Below are 13,352 nucleotides of genomic sequence, written 5' to 3' on the forward strand. Positions count from 1 at the left end.
AATGAGATTCTGCTCCCTTCTGGAGCCTGTCCCTAGTGGTCAGTCGATGCATTGCAGTTTACAGTACTTCCGTATTGGCTTCAAGAGAGATCGCGGGAGGTGGCTGCTTGGTAATGATGCTGAAAATTCAGCTTTGTCATCACATGAATCAAGTAAATAAAGTTATTTAAATTTTTCACTTTATTACTCTTTTTACTTTTATTTTCTCACAAAAATGCTGCCTTGGTGAGCAAAAAGTTGTTAAAAAATTTTTATTGACCCCAAACTTTTGAACGTTGGTGTACCTTCTCTTTCAAAACAGTTCCTACCCATTTGAAACAATAGATTCTTATTTCACCCTTCAAAGATATCCTCCATGTCTCTACAGTCCTTTTCTTCCCAAACCAGTGTACTAAATCAAACATGTCATTCTTTGCTATGGGCGTGTGTGCTGCGTATAACTCCATTAGCCACCAGTGGTGACAGTGTCTCTCATATGGGAAGAAGAATAACATGAAGAACTTTTTTCCTCTATCACGCATGGCCATGAAAACCACTGCTCCAGGGCTCTGTCCCAATCTAAACACATTTTGTCATAACTGAAAGCCTCTACCTTTTCTGCAGATACATGGTGTAGCATTTCCAAACTGCGGCTGAACGCTCTGTCAACATTGTCTGTTATAACAAGAGACTACGGTGGGAGGTTAGGAGCTGTGTACTCAGGCAGGGCTCGGTTTCCCCCCTCACTGAAAGCTCTGGCCGTGAGTGATGAGTACCCAGTCAGACATACCAGACGCTTCATCTTTGATTTGTTGTCCCAGCAACCTGGCACCTCCAAGCCAACACGCCAGACTCCTTTTTTTGATCCCCTTCGCCGACAAAAACCATAATCATTTGACAAGCTGCTGTTCCCAACATTCCCCTAACCCTGCCATTATACACCCTCTCTGCCGTGCCAGCTATCGGAAATCTAGATTTCCATTTTTACTTCTTCTTTTGGAGAAATGAAAGCATTTCCTAAAAAAATGCTTCTTTTTTTTTGCAAATACAACCACATCTACTCTTTTTTTGGTTCCCATGCCCTTCAAAACCATATCCATCAATAATAAAAATGTATTTATTTATTTCAAGCCATTGTGACATCTTGACATCAAGTCCTAGGTCACCGTTATATTTTTAATTATTAACCAGTTCCTTTTTTTTCCTCCAGAACAACGAAATTACAGAGAATGCTGACAGTAAAGTTTCCATGTCACAAAAGTCAAAAGGTAAGTTCAAAGGAGTACATCACATTAACAAAATCTCTTATCGTGTCATTTGGAATATAAGTAAGCCAAATTAACTTGAGCCTGTCTGAAGCCAATTTTCAATATTTTAACAAGTGTTCCACTTTATTTCATATGTTTAAAGTATTTTTCTAGCAAAACAGCCAACCTTTTTTTGCTTCCCTCTACTTTCTTTGCACCTAAGGGCATTATTTTCTCATATCAGATAAGTCGGTTGCACTTTTTAGTAGTCATCACTGTGAACTCTAATAAACTTCACAGCTCCAAGGCTACCCTTACAGTCAAACAGGCAATGAAGTGACAATAAATAAAAGCCAAGAACAGCAAGAGGCTGAAAACACAACCCTGATATGACACAACACCCCGAGACCAACTTAGATTTCTAGACAAACAATTTGAGTGACGATATCCAGCGTGTAGTTCTCTAAAAGAGTGGCACAGACAATTCTTAGCAGCACTATTGTTTAACAAAAGTAGTTAGTCATAATGGGTGTGCATCCCGAAACGCAATGTCAGAACTTTAATAATTTGAAACAATACCTTCCATTTGCATATGACTCACTTGTTTTTGTGTCTATTGCCCATTGAGTTGGCGTCAAAACGGAGGCTTGCGTTATTAGAGAAGAGGCTTCATCTTATGTATCATTTAAAACCTGCAACCTATAGCATTCAACCATTCAGACAGCATTATGCCAATATTCTACGCTTCTAAAACCCACACAAGCTATAGATATCCATGGCGCCACGTCACGGAGTGAAATTTCATTACTGTAATGAAACGAGTTGGGTCAACAGAAGACGACTCCCGTTTAATATGAGCATTCATTTTTTTTTTTTTTTTGGTTTTTGAAATTGGCCAGGCAGTTCCAGACACAAACACATTTGTTGCTGGGCCCGATGACAGAAGTAGCTGTGGCTTCCAGCTGTGTGTTAACACAATAGCCTTAACACTTTGGCCGGATTCTGGATGGGTCCCTGAAGAACAGCTCTGCTTTTTAAAGGTAAGTAATATGTATCCAGAAAATCAGCCATAAAGAGCTCCCTTTTCTCTCCCACTAAAGCCGCTCTTGCTGTTGTGAGTTGCGGCACTAGTTTACTTTGGCTCGCTCTGTGGGGTTTACAGTTAAAATGGAACACCTGACCCAAGATAACTGGTAATGTGACTCTAGTTTGGGCCAGGAACACTGATATCATGGGATATTTAACAGTTGTGTAGAGGTTGTGGAAAGGTTGTGGATTAGCTGTGCTTGTAGCAGTTAATATCAAATGATCATTCTGTAGTAAATGTACAACTTGTCCAATGAAGAGGTGAACTGTAACTATAAAAGTGTGAGGTAATTCTGGACCCAGTGTGGTCTTTATTTTGATTTGTTACTCATGCAAATTTTGCAGTAAAAGTAAGATTATTATAATATATAAAACATTTAATTCAATATAAAATTAAAACATGACCATACGTATAGTAAAATATGTAAAAATTAGTTTTAATGTTTTGCAATGTAGCTTTTTTTTTTTTAGCAGCTATATTTAAAAAAATATTTATACGTGACCCTGGACCACAAAACCATAAGTCATAAGTCGCACAGGTATATTTGCAGCAATAGCCAACAATACATTTTATGGGTCAAAATTATTGTTTTATATTTTATATTAAGTAAAGATCATGTTCCATGAAGATATTTTGTTAATGTCCTACCGTAAATCTATATAAAACATACTATTAATATTAATTTGCTTTGCTAAAGACTTCATTTGAACAACTTTAAAGGCAATTTTCTCAATATTTAGCTTTTTTGCACCCTCAGATCCCATATTTTCAAATAGATGCATCTCGGCCAAATATTGTCCTATCCAAACAAACCATACATCAATGGAAAACTTATTTATACAATGTAATCTCAATATAATCTCAATTTTAAACCCGTATGACTGATTTTTCTGGTCCATGATATGATAATGATGATATGATTTTCTTTTTAATTTGATGAATCTGGTGATTTCTTCATTTCTGCTGATAAATGTGTGAGCTAGGAACAGTATGTCTCTGTCCCGGGTTTCACAAAGAGGAATGCTGTTTGTAGCTCTTCTGGAAAACAACTGAGAGGAGCACGGCAGAGGACAAGAGACATTTGAAGGGCTATCTTAAGTGGTGATAGGGAGGCGGAGCTTCCAGGAAGATGGACATAAACCAAAGCAGCGCTGACAGCATTAACCTGACCTGCCTCAGCATCCTAGTCTTAAGGTTTGTTCTAAGCTGAAATAAAACATAACACATACAAGAAGACACTAATACAAAAATGTCCACTGAGCAAACATATCTGCTGTAATGTAGAAGATTGCTCTAAATTTGACAGCGAAACACTTCTGTTTGCTTTGAAATAAGCCCAGAATACTTTGCTGTGAGTCCTCTCACTCCAAGCCAATGTCTCTAAATGCTACATTTTTGTGGTTACACTGGAATTTGGAACACTAGTATTTGTCAACTTACTTAAGTAAATCTCAGGCTGCCAGTGACCAAAGTTAAGCAAGAACAAGTATAATTACTTTATTAGCATAGTTAATAAAACTTGTATCCCAAGGTCAAGTCCATACTGAAGTATAGTTTTTTTTAATAAAAGCAGTTGGTGTGTCAGGAACAGTAACTTACAATAGGCTTAACAATTTAGGTCTGTTCATCACACAGAGGCTTCAGAAGATTTATGTTATAGGCTGCTTTTTGAAGCTTCATAATGCATGGTTGCTATAACAATATTTAAATATTTATTTTTATTTGTGTTCCACAGGAGAAAACAGGAATGAATTTGGAACAACATGAGGGTGAGTTAAAAATGTGTACAGCGGTGGCCAAAATTATTAGAACACCTGACAGATCTGAAAATATTGACCTTTTTTTATTTAATGTCCTAATGTTCATGAATTATGCAGATGGTTGCTTTGACTATCAAATATCAGATGATCAACTTCAACACTAATGTTATCCCATGCCTTCTGCAAATTAAGCCAAAGACTTTCCTTTGAATGTAGATCTGTCCAGTTTATTTTCCAACTCCAAATGTGCTCGATGGGGTTGAGGTCTGGACTTTGAGAGGGCCAGTCCATCATTTTCAATGTTCCAGCAGATTCCTTCCGTCGCAGGTAATTCCGGCAATAGTTAGAAGAATGTTTCGGGTCAATGGTCTATGGGAAAATAAATCCAGGCCCAATAAGACGACTCCCAGATGCCAAGAGTTCTAATAATTTTTGCCACCACTATATATTTTAATATTTATAATATTTTTACTATTTATTTTTACGTTAAATTGACAGTGACAGTAATGAAATGTATAATTTAAAAAACATTTCTGTTTCAAATAAATGCTGTTCTTTTAAACGTTCTTTAAATACACCTAAAACATATTTCTATACAATTATTAAACAGCACAGCTGTTTTATAACAGTTTAATTAATGTTATATATTAAAAAGTTGTCAGAATACAGAGAGCATCAGTTTGTTGCGTATGGGGCTGCAGATCCCTGCTGATGCTGATCCCTGTCCACTACAGAAAGCGCCAACAGTGGACATGTGAGCATCAGAACTGGACCACGGAGCAATAGAAGAAGGTGGCCTGGTCAGATGAATCATGTTTTCTTTTAGATCACGTGGATGGCCGGGTGTGTGCGTCGCTTACCTGGGGAACACATGGCACCAGGATGCTCAAGTCAAGTTAACAAGTCAAGCTGGAGGAGGCAGTGTGATGCTTTGGGAAATGTTCTGCTGGAAAACCATGGGTCCTGCCATCCCCGTGGATGTTACTTTGACATGTACCAACTACCAAAGCATTTTTGCAGACTATGTACACTCTTTCATGGAAACGGTATTTCCTGGAGGCTGTGGCCTCTTTCAGCAGGATAATGCACCCTACCAGAAAGCAGAAATGGTTCAGGAATGGTTTAAGGAGCATAACGAGTTTGAGGTGTTGACTTGGTCTCCAAATTCCCCAGATCTCAATCCAATCGAGCATCTGTGGAATGTGCTGAACAAACAAGTCTGATTCATGGAGGCCTCACCTCGCAACTTGCAGGACTTAAAGGATCTGCTGCTAACATATTGTTGCCAGATACTACAGCACATCTTCAGGGGTCTAGTGGAGTCCATGACTCGATGGATCAGGGTTGTTTTGGTCGCAAAAGGGGGACCAACACAATATTAGGTATATATTGAGTACATAATGTAGTCTGATCGGTGTAAGTATTAAAATAAAGCTGTTATTTTAATTTGTTATAATAGTTCAAACTATTATCAAATTATGTTTTTGCTATTATTTATCAAATAAATTCAGCCTTGGTGAGCACAAGACTTCTTTCAAAAACATAAAACATTCTTACAGATCCCAAAACTTTCTAAACTTTCTAAAACTGTATAAATAATGGCATTTAGTTATGTTGATATTTACATATTTATTTCACTCGACCAAAGAACAGCTATGGATGAGTTGTGTGCATGACCCTCTAGACATATAGTATGTAGTGTATTTCTGCTCAAAATTTTGAAAGAATATTAGGAATAATACCTAAAGCAACAAACTTTATTAACAACGAAAGAATTAGGGAAGAATTTAAAGTGAATTATACAAAAAAATGCTTACTGCAGTCGCTGTTTTCAGTAAGCATGAAGGGGAAAAGGATAATAACAGAAGAAAGACTAGAAGACTGAAGCCCCCATAAATAAATTGCCTATGAAGCTAACCAGCATTTTAACTTCACACATAATTATTCGAGTTGCTCTTTTTTCATGGTAGTGTAGCATTTTCTAAAGAATATTTAGGAGCATTGCTGTAAACTGAACATTATTAGCTTATCACTTCTAATCTCTTCCCATGGTGCTCTGAGCCAGCGGCTGTGGCTCTGGTCAGTTTCAAGTGCATAACTGCATTCTATTTTTCCTCTTCGCTCTCGCTCTCCCTCACTCCCTTCAGCAGTCCCTGATAACGTGACATCCTGTTTAACTCGGTCAAACTCCTCTCCGACAGACTAACCTGATGTTGTGATAGAAATAGTGTCTTATTCTTCTGTCTGCCCGACAGCGCTGTGAAACGCTCATTCATTCCCGCTTTCGTCCTCCTACACACTCCCTCGCTTATCATCTCTGCTGCTAAATCTACCTGACAGGCCCCTCACAGGTAAACCTAATCCTCTCTGTGGCCTCTCTCTCTCTCTCTCTCTCTCTCTCTCTCTCTCTCTCTCTCTCTCTCTCTCTCTCTCTCTCTCTCGCAGTCTCTGTCTTTCTATGTCTGTAGTGTTTTACACAACAGCGGATGAGATCAAACATCCATCCTCTCCTTGTTGGTGCAGTCGGTGTGCTTTACAAAAGAGCTGACATTTCATCAAGGCAGTATCTTCATTTCTTTTCTTTTCTGTTGTGTTGTTTTTCTAATCGTTATGACAGGATTATTTTTATTTTTATTTTTTACCAGTCTTAGATATATTACAGTTAATACATGAACATGACAACTGAATAAACAGATAAAGGGCATGATGTACTGTATTTGCCGCGGTAAATGAATAGTAAAACATATACACATAATAGTAAACCAATTAAAACATCCTCTGTTTTAAAGCCTTAGATTTCCTAAGAAGGAATAGAGGCACATATTAACAATGTGATCAATATAGAATTTAATGTAGAAAATAAGTCACAAACACAATATTTTAATCTCTTTTTTAAACATGGTTAGTATCTACATGCGGTTACTTTATTCATTATCCATAATGCAATTCTATAGTGAATAAATCACATTAGGAAGACAGCACATTGGGAGGAGTGGAGTAAGCTGTACCACTTTAGATGTTAGATACAGTATCTTTTAGACCAGGGGTGTCCAAACGCAGTCCTGGGGCACTGTCCTGTAGCGTTTAGCTCCAACTTGCCTCAACACACCTGCCTGGAAGTTTCTAGTGTGCCTAGGTGTGCTTATTTGGGGTTGGAGCTAAACTTTGCAGGACTGGAGCAGGACTGGACACCCCTGCTCTAGGCCAATGAGAAATGAGTTAGAAGACATCTTGAAATAATTATCTATCAACCAAAATTAGAAGAACGCAACCATAACATAGATATATAGAAACATACCTTTAGAAAAAAAGTGTTTTTTTTTTCAAATCTTATTTTGAAAAAAATGCTAATTAAAGGTTTAATAGTCAGATTTTTGTGAAAATTGTATTTACAGTATATATTGTCTATAACAATGTTATACTGTTATTAATGCTGCAGTAAACTGCTTATAAAAGTAAGGTTGAACCACTGGAGTCACATGGACTGTTAACAATGTCTTTCCTGCCTTTCTGGGCCTTGAAAGTGTTAATTATATTGCTGTCTATGGAGGGGTCAGAGAGCTTTTGGATTTCATCAAAAATATCTTCATTTGTTTTCTGAAGATGAATGAAGGTCTTACGGGTTTGGAACAGCATGAGGGAGAGTGATTAATGACAGAATTTTAATTTTTGGGTGAACCAACCCTTTAATTCTTCTTTTCTATCTTTTAAATATTCCTTTCTCAAAAATGTTGTGGAATTGCACACACAGATTGGCCTAGTCAGGTAACTATAACTTCATGGAGAATTGAGAGGCTGCACTAGCATAAACAAATCATATCTAATCTTTGTGATTGTTTTTATATAAAAATATGTATTTATTATAATTTAAACTTGTTTATGATTTCATAATTATTACATTTTTATATGTTTTATGAACCGCTTCAAACCCTAGTTAGGGAAACCATAACATTATGTAATACTTAGCACACTTCATATTGTTGATAACAACAACAACAACAACAAAATAAAAAAATAAAAAATAATTTGTATTTATTTGTATTTATCAATAGGGTACAAGATTATTCTATTGAAATCAATGAAATAAACAAGTTAGGTCAAAAGTAATAAAAAAAAATCAGATTATATTACCTAAAATGTGTAATGTAATAGATAATGTCACTAACTACAATTTTAATCATATAATTTGTATTCAGTAATGAACTACAATTTGTAAGTAATCTACCCAGCACGGATAGTTATTGTAGACTTTGTAGTATTTATATTTTGTTTATATAGTACATCATGTTTTTTTGGAAGCTCACTATCGCTATTAGTTAAGCCACTGACACATCTTACCCTCAAACATCTGATACATTTTACCACAAATAATGATTTTAGGAAAAATAAAAGTTTAATAATAGTATAGTTAATAATAGTTAAAATAATAGTTTAATAATTTGTAAGCAGTCTTTTGCCAAATAGTGTATATGGTTTACTTTGGCAGTTTACCAACATTTAGACCTGGATAATTTTGCTCTGACAACCTTGGTAAACTTACTTTAATGTGCAAAAATGTGGGGGACAAAATAAGCAGCTAGATACGATGGGTCCTTTCTAAATGTACAGTAATGTGACAAATATGATGCACAGCTTGCTAGATTTCATGGGGTGACGCAGTTTACCCTCTGACACATCTTACCCCTTCCTCTCTATTTATCAGAATTCCTTTTTTTATTGTGTGTTTAAGCCTTTGGATATGAGTACAGAAAAGTCTGTGTAAGAAACATCAGTTTAGCCTGGTTCAAGCACACTTTGTTTGACTATCATAGCTGAACGCACTTCCGTTGTGAGCAGGCCGCCCGATAATGAGCTTCATACCTCCCCTTATTCAGCACGCACAACACAAGTGGGGTGTTGACAGTGAATGTACATTAAAAAAAATGTTCAAACACTTTCTTTCACACAAACACACAGAGAGGGTATGATGGGGAGAAGGTAACCACGTACAACACACACTCCGAGTGTAGCGGGGGAGGTGATGACGGCTGTGACAGCCGTGTGTACAGTAATCAGAGGCTGGTCACTTCCTGCAGACTTCCCTCTTCAGCCCACCAGACTTCACCTCGCTGCTTCCCCCAGAAGATTAGTTCTGCTGTTTCCTGAGCACCGATTAAGGGTCCAACACATTGGCTAAAGCTCACTGAGGTTGCACACTTCTTATAGGGTCATATATGGACACATGTGGCACAGAAAAAAGAAAAGAAAGAAGTATGTGTCATGAATTCAGAGGACAAGCCCCCTTTGAATTGTTTGTTTACTTTTGGATGCATTTCATTTGTGGCCTTTGTGTTTTCACATATTTATGAACAATTGGCTTTGCTTAAGTACTTAAAGTGAGTGATCTAGGGCCCTAATTTAATGATCTGAGCACATGGTGGAGGTGCACTTAGGGCAATCCACTTTTATCCAAATCCACTTTTGCTAGTTAAACAACGGAAAAAATGGTTGCCGCATGGTCCAAGGAGGTTGTAACTAGTCTATTAATAAATTAAGGGTGTGTTTTGGGCCTAACGTGCAATAAACCGATCGGAGTCTCATCTCCCATTCCCTTTAAAAGCCAGTTGCGCTTGCACCATAGCGGATTCGCTATTTACATGGTGGAATTTGCGAGCGGAAAGACTGAGCACTTCTCCAAAGAGGAATCCCTTTATTTTTAATATTTAAAAATGTTTGTGTGCTGCTGCGAGTCCCTGTGTTTGTAACAAGCACAGAGTGTACATGCGTTGTGTACCCGCCTAGGGGCGCATATTACTAACACGCCCTTTAAATAACACAAAAATACTACTGATCTGTTGATCAATGGCGCAGTTATAAATAACAACGTGCCAACAATGCACCTGAATACGCCTCGTTTTCAGACCAGCACAGCCATGGCCGGACAGATGGGCACGAATGCATTTGCTATTTAAACAACGTGGCGCTGAGCATATAATTGTATCGGGTTGAAACTATCAAAAAAAAACAAAAAAACACTTGCATCATATTGAGCTGGGTGTATATAGGTCTCATAGGGTTACTTACTTTCAAGTGCTTTTACCTTTAGCCACATGTGTTATTATCGGAGAGGATAGCTATAAATGTCATCTTTTAATAAGTAAGATATGCTTCAATGGCATGGCAGGCCAAATCAAAGGTCTTAATGGGCCAATTTTGTTTGGTTTGGGCACGGTTTACACTTATGTCCACTCATGCCCTTGTAATACTGAAAATACAACACATGCTAGTGTTATGAATTGCGGTATAACTTCTTCTGTACATTAAAGGTGTCATGAACTGGCTTTTTTCTTTTTTTATACTGTTGTCTGAGGTCAACTAATGGCGTTTGTGTGGTTTTTACATTCTAAAACATAACTAATAAGTAATAGGCTTTTTTCCACTGGTTTTGAGGCTCTCTCCAAAACTCTGGGTTCTGATGGGCGTGCCACACTGGGGACTTGGAAGTAAACACCCACGGCTAGGATTGGATAAGATTTGCATATTTAATGAGCTTCAGCTCACCTGTCAGTTCAGTTCACATGAGGGAGGGATTGTTTTGAAAGCGGCAACTGGGATGATTCTCTCACAGATCTCGTAAACGTCTTTATCAAACAAACACAATTATTTATTTCTCATTCACCCATGATTGATTGGAATACACACACACACACACACACACACACACACACACACACACACACACACACACACACACACACACACACACACACACACACACACACACACACTTGTGCGCCCAGATCAAGAAAGGATTATTATTTCTGCCGACAGGTGTACATTTTGGTAGCCCATCTGGAAAACAGACTACTATTACTACATATAAAAAAGATGTTTACTCACATAAGTTTGTTGCACCATTCTTGTCAGATGCAATATAGAAGGCATAGCATTGTTCCTGCAAATCCAGCACTTAAGGCTTGTTTACAAACGATTCTGCAGTGAAATGAAGTGAACATGTGTGCATTGTCTTCCCCACATGAGCTGGAACTTCATAAAAAAAATGAAGTATCACACATTCCTAATATGATCCGAAGGAAGCAGTGACTGTGTTCTTTCACAATATCTTGGTATTTTCTTCGACATGTTTACTGCTGCTCGCTAGGGTGATCCAATGAGTTGGTGGCCTGGGCTACTGAATTACACGTGCTTATTATTCTGTAGAGGCGTGTTTCGTCAGTCGATGACGTCAAGATGCAAACACGATCGTTTTCTAGGCCTGGTGTCTATTAAAAGCTTTCCTTCCACCAAAAAGTAAGTTTTCGGCTCTTAAACTTACAGGATATTCTTATATCACCACAACCTTTTATATCAAAAGCTCAAGGGAAAGTTGGTTTCTCAATTCATCACCCCTTTAAGAAGTTTGTGATCATATATTTGCTGTATTACTTTCCTGTCATCTGTTGAAGACAGCTGATATTTTGAAAAATGGTGTCCATAAAACAACACAGGGCCCCATTGACTTTCATTGTTAAAAACCTCAAAAAACATAATATTTTCTTTTGTTGTGAGTAAATGATGACAAAACATTTTAGGTGAACTAGTCCTTTAAGAAAAAAAACAACTAAATCTGGTGATAATCCAGCTGTGTGCTTGTATCAATATATCGATCACAGGTGCGCACAGTCTCAGTGGTCCTTGGAAATATGTGAACTTTAGAAATGTATTGTGTGTTCGGAAGGACAAATGACTTTCCACACTCTTTTAGTACATCTGGAGAGTGCAGATTTCCTGTATCATTCTTCTCTCGAGCTCAGGGACACTGTGCATCACTGCTGTCCACACACACGCATGCTCCAACCTACAGTTCCTATCCTTTGTCAGACTTGTCAAGACACTTGAGTATCCGGCCTTCTTTATCGGCAAACCTGAGGGCAGCTATGACAGGCCTGAGGAAACACCAGAGACCAGCTCAAGAGTAAATTTAGCCCTGACCTGACAGCCTGTCTCTTTGTCTGCCTGACAGGAGCTCGACACATCACTCTGGGCACCATTGATTACAATTCTGAGCTCATTGTGGCTTCTGTGTCACTTGAAGTGATATTACTTGAATATTTCCTCTCTCAACCGTCTTTACCTCTGTCCTTTAACTGACAACAACACAAGCTATACTTCATTAGCACAGGTTTAGCAGCCAGAGGCAAATTTGTCTAATTTGTAATTATTTACTAGTTCATCTTAAAAGAGAAATCACTTTCAAATATGAATGTGAAATGAATGGTGATTTCTCAGCCTATTCATAATGGCTTTCCTGAGGTTGGCAAATGTAATTTTTATTTATATAAACTTTTCAAAGATGTTTCAGAGTGCAAATTGAGAATCATGTTCTTTTTTCACTTCTGCAATGAACACTATAGTTTTGTTATGTGGTGTCACATTGCAAAATATGAAAGTAAAACTAATGTACACAGAATTTTCTTGAATTTCAGTATTCGATTGATTTAATTTCGATTAAAATCAGAAATTATTTTAATTACTGTTGCTCAGTGGTCAGAAAAATCAAGACAGGGTAACCGTTGGTAAGCACAAGAAAAAACACTAAAGCTGATGGTACACAGGGCAACTATTGGAGCAATGTTGCTGAAAGATGTTGCTTGGGCACTTGGGCACTATCTGGATAACCAAAGAGAAATTTGTTGCCCATTCCCGATGGAAAAAATAGCCCACAGCAACATCTTTCAGCAACATTGCCCTGTGACAAAAACACAAAAAAAAGTTGCCCTGTGTATCATCAGCTTAAGAGAAAATTTATTCATTTTATTAAATCCTTTATTTCAGAAATTTCAATTATCCCCTCATATCTACACTCTTAGAAGAAAAGGTTCTATATAGAACCTTAAAAGATTCTATAGGGGCTACGTAGTTGGAACCCCTAAAAGGTTCACTGCAAAAAATGCTTTTCTTACTTAGTATTTTTGTCTTGTTTCTAGTCCAAACATCTAAACATTCTTAAAACAAGAAGTATTTACTAGACAATCAAAAGTAATTGTCTTAATTTTTGGAAGAAAATAACTCAAAATTAAGAGAGTTTTTGCTAAGATAAGAAATGAATTATTTTCTTTGATAAGAAAGGAATTTTTTTTTTTTTTTTTTTGCAGTGTTCTATATAGAACCCTTTTTAAGTGCCAAAGTGTTTTTTTTTTTTTTTTGTCATTATAGAACCCTTTTAGCATAAAAGGGTCTTTGGAGTATACTCAACTATACTTCTATATATAAACTTTTAAGGGTTCCAAATACATAGCG

The sequence above is a fragment of the Pseudorasbora parva genome, chromosome 5 (genome assembly GCF_024679245.1).
Source record: "Pseudorasbora parva isolate DD20220531a chromosome 5, ASM2467924v1, whole genome shotgun sequence".
Lineage (NCBI taxonomy): Eukaryota > Metazoa > Chordata > Actinopteri > Cypriniformes > Gobionidae > Pseudorasbora > Pseudorasbora parva.